Raw genomic sequence first — 17974 nt, 5'->3', positions numbered from 1 at the left:
GAATATCTAAAAGGACATTGGCGTATCTTAAAAAACATGGCCGCCATTGGCCAATGAAGTTTGAGCACTTATTAGACCGGGTTAACGGAGGCCGAACAAAACGACGCTCGCTGGGCTTATTCGTCTCATGGTCTTTAAGGTCTGTAAGAAATGTGAACTCATTCGGCCACCGGGGGGCGAAATAACGCTTTAGGAGTGCTTAAACAATTGTGTATCACGTGACATTTGACATATACAGAAACTATTGGTATCATATGATAGTACTCTTCATTCTGAGCAACTTTGCCTCTGGAACAACTTCTATCGATCGAACGGTTCGTGAGTTATTGCTGATGATGTCAAAAACCTACTTTCGCGAACTAGTCGTTGGATTTTCGACCGATCGGAACCAAAACAATGCAGATGACTTCTTTGGGAAGTGTTTGTAAATAATTATTGAAAAAAAGTTAAAATTTCCTTTCACGGTCGCTTAGGGGCGCCAAAATAAAAAAATGGGTGGAGCCTATCACATTTAAATGGCCATAAATCCAGAACAGCTAAACATATCATCATATGCCTCGGGAAATATATGTAGACCATCACTCCGAGGTCACATACAAAATAACGTGGCGTTTGGACACTAGGTGGCGCTATAATAGTAAAAATGGCTAAATGTACATGTCTTTTGGTGGCCTAGACAACGGTGTGTCACGTGACATTTGACTAATACACAAACTATTGATATCAAACGATAGATCTCCTCATTCATAACAACTTTGCCTCTTGAACCATTGATGTCTATCAAATGGTTTGTGAGTTATTGGTGATGATGTAAAAAACCTACTTTTGCAAACTTGTTCAAGGATTTTCAAGCAATTTCAAAATTTCCACCACAGTACATTTCTCTGGACTCTCTAGGTCAATAATCATCAAAAACATGTTGAGTTTTTTTTGTTTTGTGACCATAACAGGGTCCTTTATTATATTAGCGTGAAACGAGTACGGTGAAGGTCGCTACTCCTTAATAATTAATCCAACTGACTTGCCATTAAGTACTATTATACATATTATGACACAAAACAAGCATGCAACATGTGATCCTTATCGGAAGAGGCATGCCTTCACAACAGTCAAAAAGGTGAAATATCATACATTTAAAATTACTGTTTTAAACTTGTCTTTAATAAGTACATCATTTGCCAATCAAATTGCTAATCAGCCAGTCACATAGCATAAACTCAATCCATTTTGGCTTCTAGACGTGGTAAACACACTTGCTGAAGTTCAAACCGAGCATCAAAATGGAGAAACAATTGGATATATGGTATGGGATATATTAGATAACACATACCACCTGAGGATTGTTGCCAACCATGTCCATGTTTTGATGGCTACTTCCAGCAGTAAAAAATGGACCATGTCAGAAAGCTCAAATGATCTCAAACTGGTTTCTTAAACATGATAATGAGCTCACTGTACTCCAATGGCCTTCAGAGTCACCAGACTCAACCAAATAAGCATCACTTAAATGGCAAGGTCTTCTGGAATATTGTTGCAGACCATGAATGTGAATCAATTATCTATTTAAATTGGTCGTATTTTTTTTATCAATTCTTCAGAACACAAAATAAGCTATTTTGAAGAATGTGCATTGTATTAAAAAAAAGACCTATATATGTGCAATAGAATGTTTTAGAGACACAGGAGTTGCTTTGTTTTGCTAATGGCTTCATTCTTTATCAATTGACAGCTGCCAAGCCACGCCCTTAGCAACCAAACAGATTATTTTTTGCAATCGTCTAGCCAGACCTACATCTCTGCAGTAGAATATTATAAAGACACGGGGCTTGGTTCGTTTGGCTTGTGGTTTGATGTGTTATTAATTGACAGGTATTAATTGACACCCATGGCAACCGAACAGGTTAGCTTAGCAACCGTTTAGCAAGATCTCTATCTCTGCAACAAATCATCATAGAGACATGAGAAATGGTTTATTGCACTCGTCCCTTAGGTATTATCGGTTTACGCCCGTTTTTGCATACGAGTGTACGCATGCATGGTCTGTATTAAAAGTTACCAACCATTTCTGTCATATTTCTTGGTGTGGAAGAGTGTCATTCATTGTGGATTTGTTACGGTGCCATTCCTGAGCCTAGTTGACAATGGCAAGGCCAATAGAGGCCTTAGACTGCTCGAACCCGCTAAATGCTGCTTGCAGCTTTAATTAGGGTTTCGAGCACGAAGTGCTGAAAACCTATTGTTTTTGTAAGGATTTTTATTCTTATTATTATTATTTTTCCGCCTTAAAACCGGTCGCCCAGCCCAAACCGTAAATCGTAGAAACTTGAGGCTTGGTCAGTTGGTTGTATCTGTGCAGGTTACTCAGATACAGTGACCCAGCCAAATCGGCCCATAGGTGGCGCTACAGCGATGCGTAACGCGTTTGTGCTCGTTACTCCTAAACCGTTTGTCGCACACCCAAGTGTTTTATATCATTGTAATCATTGGCTCAAAACCTAAAAAACGTATATCCCCGATTTCATTTCCGGTATGCAAATTTTCCCGCTAATTTGCATTTTAAAAAAAAAAAAAAAAATGAACTAGTCCCTGGATTTTTGCCCGATCGGAACCAAACCAACGCTGATAAATTCTGTGGAGTGTGAATGTAAATATTCATTGAAAAAAAGTCGAAATTTCGATTCAGGGTCACTAGGGGGCATCAAAACGTCAAACCCGGAAGTAGCCTATTTCATTAAAATGGCTATACCTAGAGAACGGTTTGAGATATCTTCACGGGGCTTAGACCATATGTGTAGACCCTCAGTCCGGGGTCACAATAAAAAAATTGCGGCGTTTGGCCACTAGGTGGCGCTATAATAGCAAAGAACTCGAAAAGGGCTATAACTACGCAACCGTTTGCCCGATCGACATATTATTTGGTATGGTGTGTCTTTGTGTCATGAACCTTGACTATGTAAAAGGACTTTGGCGTTTCTCAAAAAACATGTCTGCCATCGGCCAATGAAGTTTGAGCACTCATTAGACCGGGTAAACGGAGGCCGATCAAAATGACACTCGCTGGGCTTATTTGCCTCATGGTCCTGAAGGTCTGTAAGAAACATGAACTCATTCGGCCACCGGGGGGCGAAATAATGCTTTTGGAGTGCATGAACAACTGTGTATCACGTGACATTTGACATATACAGAAACTATTGGTATCATATGATAGCTCTTCTCATTCTGAACAACTTTGCCTCTGGACACTCTTCTGTCGATCAAACGGTTCGTGAGTTATCGCTGATGATGTCAAAAACCTACTTTCGCGAACTAGTTCCTGGTTTTTCAACCGATCGGAACCAAACCAATGCAGATGACTTCTGTGGAGTGTGAATGTAAATAATCATTGAAAAAAAGTTGAAATTTTCTTTCACCGTTGCTTAGGGACGCAAAACTTAAAATGGGCTGAGCCTATCACATTAAAATGGCCATAAATCCAGAACGGCTTAACATATCATCATGGGGCTCAGATGATATGTGTAGACCATCACTCCAAGGTCATCTACAAAAGAAGGTGGCGTTTGGACACTAGGTGGCGCTAAAACAGTATGTTGACATGCATCTCATTTTTAAACAATTGTGTATCATATGACATTTGACATTTACACAAACTAATGATATCATTCGATAGTCCTCCTCTTCATTCTGAACAACTTTGCCTCTTGATGCATTGATGTCAAACAAAAGGTTCACGAGTTATCGGTGATGGGGTTTAAAACTGACTTTTGCTAACTAGTTCTATGATTTTCAAGCAATTTAAAAATTCTCTATTGCAGGCACATTATAATTTATCAATAGAGATTAAAAAATGGCCATGCCAGTTAATATGATGCGATTGTCTCCCGGCTTCCCTAATGTGATTGGTGCCATAGACTGCACACACATTGCCATCAAGGCACCCCCAGGCCACAATGAAGGGGATTTTTTATGGCCCAAAATGGGGTTCACAGTATAAATGTGAAGGTGAGATTCATAACATTTAGTTTGATAATTATTCAAGGGAATGTATTCATTTATACAACACATCTCTTAGATGGTGTGTGACTATGTTCCACATTATAAATCTGGTGGCGAAATGGCCAGGCTCTGTTCACGACTCAAGTATCTTCAGAGAGTTATGCACATTATTTGGACGTGGCAAGTCAAATAGACTTTACAAACTAACTGGATCACTAATTTTGGGCCTAACAGAACTGCATTTTTCTATTATACAGGTGACTATGATGGAATCCTGCTAGGTGAAAAAGGCTATTTTATGACACCATTACCTGACAACAACCTACTTTGAATTAGATTATTTTGTTGTTTTATCGAGAGAAAACAGCTAGTCATGAGTGTGTAAGCATGCAACGCTTCTTTGAGCTGATACTGATAATTTCTATAATTTTTCTGTGTTGGTGGGAGTTTGATCCGTCGTGGGTTCGTTGGGGTCTGACCCCTTACACTGTTCGTGGATGCACTGCTCCATTGAATGGCATAAATACTCGAAACCCGCTTAAAGGCTGCTTGCAGCTTTAATTCTTATTATTATTATTATTTTTCCGCCATAGAACCGGTCGCCCAGCCCAAACCGTAAGTCGTAGAAACTTGAGGCTTGGTCAGTTGGTTGTATCTTTGCAGGCTACTCAGATACAGTGACCCAGCCATATCGGCCCATAGGTGGCGCTACAGTGATGCTGAACGCGTTTGGGCTCGTTACTCCTAAACCGTTTGTCGCACACCCAAGTGTCTTATATCAGTGGAATCATTGGCTCAAAACTTAAAAAACGTATATCTCCGATTTCATTTCCGGTATGCAAATTTTTCCGCTAATTTGCATTTTATGAAAAAAATAAAAAATGAACTAGTCCCTGGATTTTTGCCCGATCGGAACCAAACCAACGCTGATGAATTCTGTAGAGTGTGAATGTAAACATTCATTGAAAAAAAGTCGAAATTTCGATTCAGGGTCGCTAGGGGGCATCAAAACGTCAAACCCGGAAGTAGCCTATTTCATTAAAATGGCTATACCTAGAGAACGGTTTGAGATATCTTCACGGGGCTTAGACCATATGTGTAGACCCTCAGTCCGGGGTCACAATAAAAAAAATGCGGCGTTTGGCCACTAGGTGGCGCTATAATAGCAAAGTACTCGAAAAGGGCTATAACTATGCAACCGTTTGCCCGATCGACAAATTATTTGGTATGGTGTGTCTTTGTGTCATGAACCTTGACTATATAAAAGGACTTTGGCGTTTCTCAAAAAACATGTCTGCCATCGGCCAATGAAGTTTGAGCACTCATTAGACCGGGTAAACGGAGGCCGATCAAAACGACACTTGCTGGGCTTATTTGCCTCATGGTCCTGAAGGTCTGTAAGAAACATGAACTCATTCGGCCACCGGGGGGCGAAATAATGCTTTTGGAGTGCTTAATCAATTCTGTATCACGTGACATTTGACATATACAGAAACTATTGGTATCATATGATAGCTCTTCTCATTCTGAACAACTTTGCCTCTGGACACGCGTCTGTCAATCAAACGGTTTGTGAGTTATCGCTGATGATGTCAAAACCTACTTTCGCGAACTAGTCCTTGGTTTTTCAACCAATCGGAACCAAACCAATGCAGATGACTTCTGTGGAGTGTGAATGTAAATAATCATTGAAAAAAAGTTGAAATTTCTTTTCACCGTTGCTTAAGGACGCCAAAACTTAAAATGGGCTGAGCCTATCACATTAAAATGGCCATAAATCCAGAAGGGCTTAACATATCATCATGGGGCTCAGTTGATATGTGTAGACCATCACTCCGAGGTCACGTACAAAAGAAGGTAGCGTTTGGACACTAGGTGGCGCTAAAACAGTAAAAATGGCAAAATTGACGTGTATCTCATATCTTAAACAATTGTGTATCACATGACATTTGACACTTACACAAACTAATGATATCATTTAATAGTCCTCCTCTTCATTCTGAACAACTTTGCCTCTTGATCCATTGATGTCACACAAACGGTTCACGAGTTATCGGTGATAGTGTTTAAAACTGACTTTTGCTAACTAGTTCTTTGATTTTTTTAAGCAATTTCTAAATTCTCTATTGCAGGTACATTATAATTGATCATAAAGATTATGAAATGACCATGCCAGTAAACATTCATAACATTTAGTTTGATAATTATTCAAGGGAATGTATTCAATTATACAACACATCTCTTAGATGGTGTGTGACTATGTTCCACATTATAAATCTGGTGGCGAAATGGCCAGGCTCTGTTCACGACTCAAGTATCGGAGAGTTATGCACATTATTTGGACGTGGCAAGTCAAATAGTCTTTACAAACTAACTGGATTACTAATTTTGGGCCTAACAGAACTGCATTTTTCCATTATATAGGTGACTATGATGGAATCCTGCTAGGGGATAAAGGCTATGCCTGCAGGCAGTATTTTATGATACCATTACCTGACACCAACCAACTTTGAATTAGTTTATTTTGTTGTTTTATTGAGAGAAAACAGCTAGTCATGAGTGTGTAAGCATGCAACGCTTCTTTGAGCTGATACTGATAATTTCTATAATTTTTCTGTGTTGGTGGGAATTTGATCCGTCGTGGGTTCGTTGGGGTCTGACCCCTTACACTGTTCGTGGATGCACTGCTCCATTGAATGGCATAAATACTCGAAACCCGCTTAAAGGCTGCTTGCAGCTTTAATTAGGGTTCGAGCCCGAAGGGCTAGAAACCTATTGTATTTGTTAGTTTTATTAGGGTTCGAGCCCGAAGGGCTAGAAACCTATTGTATTTGTTAGTTTTATTCTTATTATTATTCTGCCCTAAAACTGATGCTGCAGCCCAAACCGTAAGACCGACAGAGCTGAGACTTGGTCAGATGGTAGTAGTCCTTGTCGCTACTCAGATACACGGAGCCAGCCAAATCGGCCCATAGGTGGCGCTACAACGATGAAAAGCGCGTTTGCGCCTTATACTCCTAAACCATTGGTCGCACACCCAAGTGTCTTATATCAGTGTAATCACTGGCTCAAAACTTAAAAAACGTATATCTCCGATTTCATTTCCGGTATGCAAATTTTTTCGCTAATTTGCATTTTATGAAAAAAAAAAAAAATGAACTAGTCCCTGGATTTTTGCCCTATCGAAACCAAACCAACGTTGATGAATTCTGTGGAGTGTGAATGTAAATAGTTATCGAAAAAAAGTTGAATTTTCTGCTCACGGCCGCTAGGTGGCGCTAAAACGTCCAAACCGGAAGTGGCATATTTAGCTAAAATGGCCATAACTCGTGAACTGTTTGAGATATCTTCATGGGGCTTGGAACATATGTGTAGACCCTCAGTCCGGAGTTATAATAAAAAAAATGTGGCGTTTGGCCACTAGGTGGCGCTATAATTTGAATGAGCTAGAAAATGGCTATAACTACGCAACCCTTTGCCCGAATGACTTGATAATTGGTATGGTGGGTCTTTGTCTCATGCTTCATGAATATCTAAAAGGACATTGACGTATGTCAAAAAACATGGCCGCCATTGGCCAATGAATTTTGAGCACTCATTACACCGGGTAAACGGAGGCCGATCAAAACGACACTCGCTGGGCTTATTCATCTCAAGGTCCTTAAGGTCTGTAAGAAATGTGAACTCATTTGGCCACCGGGGGGCGAAGTAACGCTTTAGTAGTGCTTAAACATTTGTGTATCATGTGACACTTGACATATAACCAAACTATTTGTATTATATGATAGATCTCCTTATTCTAAACAACTTTGCCTCTAGAACAACTTCTGTCGATCAAATGGTTTGTGAGTTATCGCAGATATTGATAGAAACCTTTCTTCGCAAACTTGTCCCTGAGTTTTTGACCGATCAGACCCAAACCAATGTAGATGACTTGTGTGGAGTGTGAAGGTAAATAATTATCAAAAAAAGTTGAAATTTCCTTTCACGATCGCTTAGGGGCCCCAAAATAAAAAAATGGGCGGAGCCTATCACATTTAAATGGCCTCAAATCAACAACGGTTTAACATTTCAGCAAGGGGCTCAGGAAATATCTGGAGACCATCACTAGGATGTCACATAAAAAAGAACGTGGCGTTTGGACACTAGGTGGCGCTATAATAATAAAAATGGCAAAATGCACATGTCTTTTGGTGGCCTAGACAACTGTTCGTCACGTGACATTTGAGTAATACACAAACTATTGATATCAAACGATAGATCTCCTTATTCATAACAACTTTGCCTCTTGAACCATTGATGTCTATCAAATGGTTTGTGAGTTATTGGTGATGATTTAAAAAACTACTTTTTCAAACTTGTTCAAGGATTTTCAAGCAATTTCAAAATTTCCACCTCAGTTCATTTCTTTGGACTCTCTAGGTCAATAATCATCAAAATCATGTTGAGTTTTTTTTTGTTTTGTGACCATAACAGGGTCCTTTATTATATTAGCGTGAAACGAGTATGTTATATGTCGATACTCCTTAATAAATAATCCAACTGACTTGCCATGTAGTACTATTATACATATTATAACACTTAACAAGCATGCAAAATGTGATGCTCATAGGAAGAGACATTCATTTCGATGGCTTTCTTATAGAGTCACCAGATCACAATGCATGTAGCTTTGCTAAAGGAACGATAAATATGTGCAGGATAAAGGTGTGTAGTGTGCGTGTGTGTTTATGGATATCATTTCCCTCTGTATCATATGAGTTTGAATGCACTGTATAGTTCTGTGTGTCTTGTGTGATCGAGAGTGTGCATGTGTGTGTAATGAAATGTGTCTCACAGGAAGACAGTGTTAGAAATATAATGTATTACACATTAAACGTTGCTCCATATTTACACATCTATAAATATAGCACATGTCTGCTTGCTTTTAAGATGAGTGTTGATATATATATATAACACAGCTTTATTAGATAAAACCAGTTTAATTGCATGTAAACCCAAATTGCTACTCAGCCAGTCACATGGCAGCAGCTCAATAAATTTAGGCATTTAGACATGGTAAACATGACTTCCTGAAGTTCAAAGCAAACATCAAAATGGGGTATATTGTATTATGTGAGGTGTTTGTATAAAATTAAGCATAATTTAAATGCCATGGCATTCTAGAATATTATGAATGTGAATCAATGTATCTATTTAAGATGCTCCTGGCCTTAAGCCTTAAAAAAAATGTATACACGTCTATCATAATGTATGGCAGGTGCCATGCCACATCCATAGCAACTAAACAGGTTAACTTAGCAACCATTAAGCTAGACCTATATCTCTGGAACAGAACATCGTAGAGACATGAGAATTGGTTAATTTCACTCGTCCCTTATCTGTTTAAACCTGCATATGAGTGTAAGCATGCGTGGTCTGTATTAACCGTTGCTGACCATTTCTTTCATTTTTCTGGATATGGGTAAGTGTCATCCGTTGCGGATGTGTTATGGTGCGATTCCTGACCGTAGTCAGCGAAGGCAGTCGACCTTAGTCCCCTTAGACTGCTCGAACCCGATGATTACTGCTTGCAGTTATATTTAGGGTTCGAGCCCGAAGGGCTAGAAACCTATTGTATTTGTTAGTTTTATTCTTATTATTATTCTGCCCTAAAACTGATGCTGCAGCCCAAACCGTAAGACCGACAGAGCTGAGACTTGGTCAGATGGTAGTAGTCCTTGTCGCTACTCAGATACACGGAGCCAGCCAAATCGGCCCATAGGTGGCGCTACAACGATGAAAAGCGCGTTTGCGCCTTATACTCCTAAACCATTGGTCGCACACCCAAGTGTCTTATATCAGTGTAATCACTGGCTCAAAACTTAAAAAACGTATATCTCCGATTTCATTTCCGGTATGCAAATTTTTTCGCTAATTTGCATTTTATGAAAAAAAAAAAAAATGAACTAGTCCCTGGATTTTTGCCCTATCGAAACCAAACCAACGTTGATGAATTCTGTGGAGTGTGAATGTAAATAGTTATCGAAAAAAAGTTGAATTTTCTGCTCACGGCCGCTAGGTGGCGCTAAAACGTCCAAACCGGAAGTGGCATATTTAGCTAAAATGGCCATAACTCGTGAACTGTTTGAGATATCTTCATGGGGCTTGGAACATATGTGTAGACCCTCAGTCCGGAGTTATAATAAAAAAAATGTGGCGTTTGGCCACTAGGTGGCGCTATAATTTGAATGAGCTAGAAAATGGCTATAACTACGCAACCCTTTGCCCGAATGACTTGATAATTGGTATGGTGGGTCTTTGTCTCATGCTTCATGAATATCTAAAAGGACATTGACGTATGTCAAAAAACATGGCCGCCATTGGCCAATGAATTTTGAGCACTCATTACACCGGGTAAACGGAGGCCGATCAAAACGACACTCGCTGGGCTTATTCATCTCAAGGTCCTTAAGGTCTGTAAGAAATGTGAACTCATTTGGCCACCGGGGGGCGAAGTAACGCTTTAGTAGTGCTTAAACATTTGTGTATCATGTGACACTTGACATATAACCAAACTATTTGTATTATATGATAGATCTCCTTATTCTAAACAACTTTGCCTCTAGAACAACTTCTGTCGATCAAATGGTTTGTGAGTTATCGCAGATATTGATAGAAACCTTTCTTCGCAAACTTGTCCCTGAGTTTTTGACCGATCAGACCCAAACCAATGTAGATGACTTGTGTGGAGTGTGAAGGTAAATAATTATCAAAAAAAGTTGAAATTTCCTTTCACGATCGCTTAGGGGCCCCAAAATAAAAAAATGGGCGGAGCCTATCACATTTAAATGGCCTCAAATCAACAACGGTTTAACATTTCAGCAAGGGGCTCAGGAAATATCTGGAGACCATCACTAGGATGTCACATAAAAAAGAACGTGGCGTTTGGACACTAGGTGGCGCTATAATAATAAAAATGGCAAAATGCACATGTCTTTTGGTGGCCTAGACAACTGTTCGTCACGTGACATTTGAGTAATACACAAACTATTGATATCAAACGATAGATCTCCTTATTCATAACAACTTTGCCTCTTGAACCATTGATGTCTATCAAATGGTTTGTGAGTTATTGGTGATGATTTAAAAAACTACTTTTTCAAACTTGTTCAAGGATTTTCAAGCAATTTCAAAATTTCCACCTCAGTTCATTTCTTTGGACTCTCTAGGTCAATAATCATCAAAATCATGTTGAGTTTTTTTTTGTTTTGTGACCATAACAGGGTCCTTTATTATATTAGCGTGAAACGAGTATGTTATATGTCGATACTCCTTAATAAATAATCCAACTGACTTGCCATGTAGTACTATTATACATATTATAACACTTAACAAGCATGCAAAATGTGATGCTCATAGGAAGAGACATTCATTTCGATGGCTTTCTTATAGAGTCACCAGATCACAATGCATGTAGCTTTGCTAAAGGAACGATAAATATGTGCAGGATAAAGGTGTGTAGTGTGCGTGTGTGTTTATGGATATCATTTCCCTCTGTATCATATGAGTTTGAATGCACTGTATAGTTCTGTGTGTCTTGTGTGATCGAGAGTGTGCATGTGTGTGTAATGAAATGTGTCTCACAGGAAGACAGTGTTAGAAATATAATGTATTACACATGAAACGTTGCTCCATATGTACACATCTATAAATATAGCACATGTCTGCTTGCTTTTAAGATGAGTGTTGATATATATATATAACACAGCTTTATTAGATAAAACCAGTTTAATTGCATGTAAACCCAAATTGCTACTCAGCCAGTCACATGGCAGCAGCTCAATAAATTTAGGCATTTAGACATGGTAAACATGACTTCCTGAAGTTCAAAGCAAACATCAAAATGGGGTATATTGTATTATGTGAGGTGTTTGTATAAAATTAAGCATAATTTAAATGCCATGGCATTCTAGAATATTATGAATGTGAATCAATGTATCTATTTAAGATGCTCCTGGCCTTAAGCCTTAAAAAAAATGTATACACGTCTATCATAATGTATGGCAGGTGCCATGCCACATCCATAGCAACTAAACAGGTTAACTTAGCAACCATTAAGCTAGACCTATATCTCTGGAACAGAACATCGTAGAGACATGAGAATTGGTTAATTTCACTCGTCCCTTATCTGTTTAAACCTGCATATGAGTGTAAGCATGCGTGGTCTGTATTAACCGTTGCTGACCATTTCTTTCATTTTTCTGGATATGGGTAAGTGTCATCCGTTGCGGATGTGTTATGGTGCGATTCCTGACCGTAGTCAGCGAAGGCAGTCGACCTTAGTCCCCTTAGACTGCTCGAACCCGATGATTACTGCTTGCAGTTATATTTCTTATTATTATTATTCTGCCCTAAAACTGATGCTGCAGCCCAAACCGTAAGGCCGACAGAGCTGAGGCTTGGTCAGATGGTAGTAGTCCTTGTCGCTACTCAGATACACGGACCCAGCCAAATCGGCCCATAGGTGGCGCTACAGCGAAGAAAAGCGCCTTTTCGCACGATACTCTTAAACCGTTTGTCGCACACCCAAGTGTCTTATATCAGTGTAATCATTGGCTCAAAACTTAAAAAACGTATATCTCCGATTTCATTTCCGGTATGCAAATTTTTTCGCTAATTAGCATTTTATGAAAAAAAAAAAAAATGAACTAGTCCCTGGATTTTTGCCCTATCGGAACCAAACCAACGCTGATGAGTTCTGTGGAGTGTGAATATGAATAATTATCAAAAAAAAGTTGAATTTTCAATTCACGGTCGCTAGGTGGTGCTAAAACGTCCAAACCGGAAGTACCATATTTATCTAAAATGGCCATAACTCGTGAACTCTTTGAGTTATCTTCATGGGGCTTGGACCATATGTGTAGACCCTCAGTCCGGGGTCACAATAAAAAAAGTTTGGCATTTGGCCACTTGGTGGCGCTATAATTTGAATGTGCTAGAAAATGGTTATAATTACGCAACAGTTTGCCCGATTGACTTATTATTTGGTATGGTGTGTCTTTGTCTCATTCTACATGAATATCCAAAAGGACATTGGCGTATCTTAAAAAACATGGCCGCCATTGGTCAATGAAATTTGAGCACTCATTACACCGGGTTAACAGAGGCCAATCAAAACGACACTCACTGGGCTTATTCGTCTCATGGTCCTGAAGGTCTGTAAGAAACATGAACTCATTCGGCCACCGGGGGGCGTAATAACGCTTCTGGAGTGCCTGAACAACTGTGTATCACGTGATATTTGACATATACCCAAACTATTTATATCATATAATAGGACTCCTTTTTCTGAGCCACTTTGCCTCTTGAACCATTTCTGTCGATCGAACGGTTCATGAGTTTTCGCTGATGATGTCAAATACCTACTTTCGCGAACTAGTTGTTGGTTTTTCGACCGATCGGAACCAAAACAATGCAGATGACTTCTGTGGAAGGTGATTGTAAATAATTATCGAAAAAAAGTAGAAATTTCCTTTCACGGTCGCTTAGGGGCGCCAAAATAAAAAAATGGGCGGAGCCTATCAAATTTAAATGGCCATAAATCCAGAACGGCTTAACATATCATCATGGGGCTCGGGAAATATGTGAAGACCATCACTCCGAGGTCACCTACAATAGAACGTGAAGTTTGGACACTAGGTGGCGCTATAACAGTAAGAATGGTAAAATTGAAGTGTATTTCTTTGTTTAAACAATTGTGTATCACGTGACATTTGTCATTTACACAAACTAATGATATCATATGATAGTTCTCCTCATTCTGAACAACTTTTCCTCTTGATCTATTGATGTCAATCAAATGGTTCGCGAGTAATCGGTTATGATGTTAAAGACGTACTTTAGCATACTAATTTTAGGTCTTTCAAGCAATTTAAAAAATGTCACCACAGTACAATTCTCTGGACTCTCTAGATAACTAATTATCAAAGACATGTTGAACTTTTTCATTTATGTGACCATAACAGGGTCCTTTATTATATTAACCTCAAAAGTCTACCCAAAGGCTCGCTACTCCTTAAGAAATAATCCAACTGACTTGACATTAAGTAGTATTATATATCTTATGACACTAGACAAGCATGCATATTGTGAAGGTCATTGGAAGAGGCATGCCTTCATAACAGTCAAAAAGGTGAAATATCATTCATTTCAATGGCTTTTTTAGAGTCACCAGATCACAATGCATGTAGCTTTGAAAAATTATTCTTGCGGCTGTGTTCACTGTTCACTGTAACGCCTTGCAGTCTTGTGCACTGTGTATTATATGTGCACACGTGTCCGTGTATTTCATATTCTGTGTTTGTGTGTGTGTGTGTGTGTGTGTGTTTGTGTATGTATTTATGGATATCATGTCTCTGTGTATAATAAAAGTGTGCATGTACTGTATAGTTCTGTGTGTCTTGTGTGATCGAGACTGTGCATCTGTGTGGAATGAAATGTGTCTCACAGGAAGACAGTGTTAGAAAGAAAATGTATTAGACATTAAACATCGCTCGATATTTACTCATCTATAAATATAGCAAATGTCTGGCTGCTTTTATGATGCAGTGTTGATATATATATTTATACAACACACCTTTTTTAGATAATCCATTTTAATTACATGTAAACCCAAATTGCTATTAAGCCAGTCACATGGCAGCAACTCAATGCCTTTAGACATTTAGACATGGTAAACATGACTTCCTGATGTTCAAACCTTAAATCAAAATGGGATATACTGTATTATGTGAGGTGTGTACAAAATAAATATAATTTAAATGGCACGACATTCTAGACTACTATGAATGCGAATCAATGTATTTATTTAAGATGCTCCTGGCCTTAAGCCTTACATTTTTTTTATACACGTCTATCATAATGTATGGCAGATGCCATGCCGCATCCATAGCAACTAAACAGGTTAACTTAGCAACCAATAAGCTAGACCTATATCTCTGGAACTGAACATCGTAGAGACATGAGAATTGGTTAATTTCACTCGTCCCTTAGGTGTTATCGGTTTACAACTGTTTTTGCACATGAGTGTAAGCATGCGTGGTCTGTATTAACCGTTGCTGACCATTTCTTTCATTTTTCTGGTTATAGGTAAGTGTCATCCGTTGCAGATGTGTTATGGTGCGATTCCTTAGCGTAGTTGGCGAAAGCAGTCGACCTTAGTCCTCTTAGACTGCTCGAACCCGATGATTGCTGCTTGCAGCTATATTTAGGGTTCGAGCCCGTAGGGCTAGAAACCTATTGTATTTGTTAAGATTTTTATTCTTCTTATTATTATTCTGCCATAAAACTGATACTGCAGCCCAAACCGTAAGACCGACAGAGCTGAGACTTGGTCAGATGGTAGTAGTCCTTGTCGCTACTCAGATACACGGAGCCAGCCATATCGGCCCATAGGGGGCGCTACAGCGATGAAAACAGCCTTTTTGTTCGTAGCCCCTAAACCGTTTGTCGCACACCCAAGTGTCTTATATCAGTGTAATCACTGGCTCAAAACTTAAAAAACGTATGACTCAGATTTCATTTCCGGTATGCAAATTTTTTCGCAAATTAGCATTTTATGAAAAAAAAAAAAAATGAACTAGTCCCTGGATTTTTGCCCTATTGGAACCAAACCAACGCTGATGAGTTCTGTGGAGTGTGAATATGAATAATTATTAAAAAAAAGTTGAATTTTCAATTCACGGTCGCTAGGTGGCGCTAAAACATCCAAACCGGAAGTAACATATTTAACTAAAATGGCCATAACTCCTGAACTGTTTGAGATATCTTCATGGGGCTTGGAACATATGTGTAGACCCTCAGTCCGGGGTCACAATAAAAAGACAGTGGCGTTTGGCCACTAGATGGTGCTATAATTTGAATGAGCTAGAAAATGGCTATAACTACGCAACATTTTGCCTGATTGACTTATTATTTGGTATGGTGTGTCTTTGTCTCATTCTACATGAATATCTAAAAGGACATTGGCGTATCTTAAAAAACATGGCCGCCATTGGTCGATGAAGTTTGAGCACTCATTACACCGGGTTAACGGAGGCCGATCAACACGCCACTCACTGGGCTTATTTGTCTCATGGTCCTGAAGGTCTGTAAGAAACATGAACTTATTCGGCCACCGGGGGGCGTAATAGCGCTTTAGGAGTACATGAACAACTGTGTATCACGTGATATTTGACTTTTACCCAAACTGTTTATATCATATGATAGGACTACTTTTTCTGAGCCACTTTGCCTCTTGAACCACTTCTGTCGATCGAACGGTTCGTGAGTTATCGCTGATGATGTCAAAAACCTAATTTCGCGAACTAGTCGTTGGTTTTTCAACCGATCGGAACCAAACCAATGCAGATGGCTTCTTCGGAGTGTGACTGTAAATGATCATTGAAAAAAAGTAGAAATTTCCTTTCACCATTGCTTAGGGACGCCAAAACTTAAAATGGGTGGAGCCTATCACCTTTAAATGGCATATATCCAGAACGGTTTAACATATCAGCAAGGGGCTCAGAAAATATGTGAAGACCACCACTACGATGTCACATACAAAATAACGTGGCGTTTGGACACTAGTTGGCGCTATAACAGTAAAAAGGGTTAAATGTACATGTCTTTTGGTGGCCTAGACAATTGTGTGTCACGTGACATTTGACTAATACACAAACTATTGATATCAAACGATAGAACTCCTCATTCATAACAACTTTGCCTCTTGAACCATTGACGTCTATCAAAAGGTTTGTGAGTTATTGGTGATGATGTATAAAACCTACTTTTGCAAACTAGTTTTAGGACTTTCAAGCAATTAAACAAATTCCACCACAGTACATTTCTTTGGACTCTCTAGGTCAATAATCATCAAAAACATGTTGAGTTTTTTTAGTTTTGTGACCATAACAGGGTCCTTTATTATATTAGCGTAAACCGAGTACGGTGAAGGTCGCTACTCCTTAATAAATAATCCAACTGAATTGCCATTAAGTACTATTACACATATTATTACACTGAACAAGCATGCAACATGTGATTCTTATCGGAAGAGGCATGCCTTCACAACAGTCAAAAAGGTGAAATATCATACATTTAAATTACTATTTTAAACTTGTCTTTAATAAATACATCATTTGCTAATCAAATTGCTAATCAGCCAGTCACATAGCATGAACTCAATCCATTTTGGCATCTAGACGTGGTAAACACACTTGCTGAAGTTCAAACCGAGCATCAAAATTGAGAAACAATTGGATATATGGTATGGGATATATTAGATAACACATACCACCTGAGGATTGTTGCCAACCAAGTCCATGTTTTGATGGCTACTTCCAGCAGTAAAAAATGGACCATGTCAGAAAGCTCAAATGATCTCAAACTGGTTTCTTGAACATGACAATGAGCTCACTGTACTCCAATGGCCTTCAGAGTCACCAGACTCAACCAAATAAGCATCAGTTAAATGGCAAGGTCTTCTGGAATATTGTTGCAGACCATGAATGTGAATCAATTATCTATTTAAATTGGTCTTATTTTTTTTTATCAATTTTTCAGAACACAAAATGAGCTATTTTGAAGAATGTGCATTGTATTAACAAAAATGTGCAATAGAATGTTTTAGAGACACAGGAGTTGCTCTGTTTTGCTAATGGCTTCGTTCTTTATCAATTGACAGCTGCCAAGCCACACCCTTAGCAACCAAACAGATTATTTTTTGCAACCGTCTAGCCAGACCTACGTCTCTGCAGTAGAATATTATAGAGACACGGGGCTTGGTTCGTTTGACTTTTGGTTTTATGTGTTATTAATTGACAGGTGCTATTCCACACCCATGGCAACCAAACAGGTTAGCTTAGCAACCGTTTAGCAAGATCTATATCTCTGCAACAAATCATCGTAGAGACATGAGAATTGGTTCATTGCACTCGTCCCTTAGGTATTATTGGTTTAC

The sequence above is a fragment of the Triplophysa dalaica genome, chromosome 6, assembly GCF_015846415.1.
Source record: "Triplophysa dalaica isolate WHDGS20190420 chromosome 6, ASM1584641v1, whole genome shotgun sequence".
NCBI classification, from domain to species: Eukaryota; Metazoa; Chordata; class Actinopteri; order Cypriniformes; family Nemacheilidae; genus Triplophysa; species Triplophysa dalaica.
Note: the sequence above shows the minus strand (reverse complement) of the source record.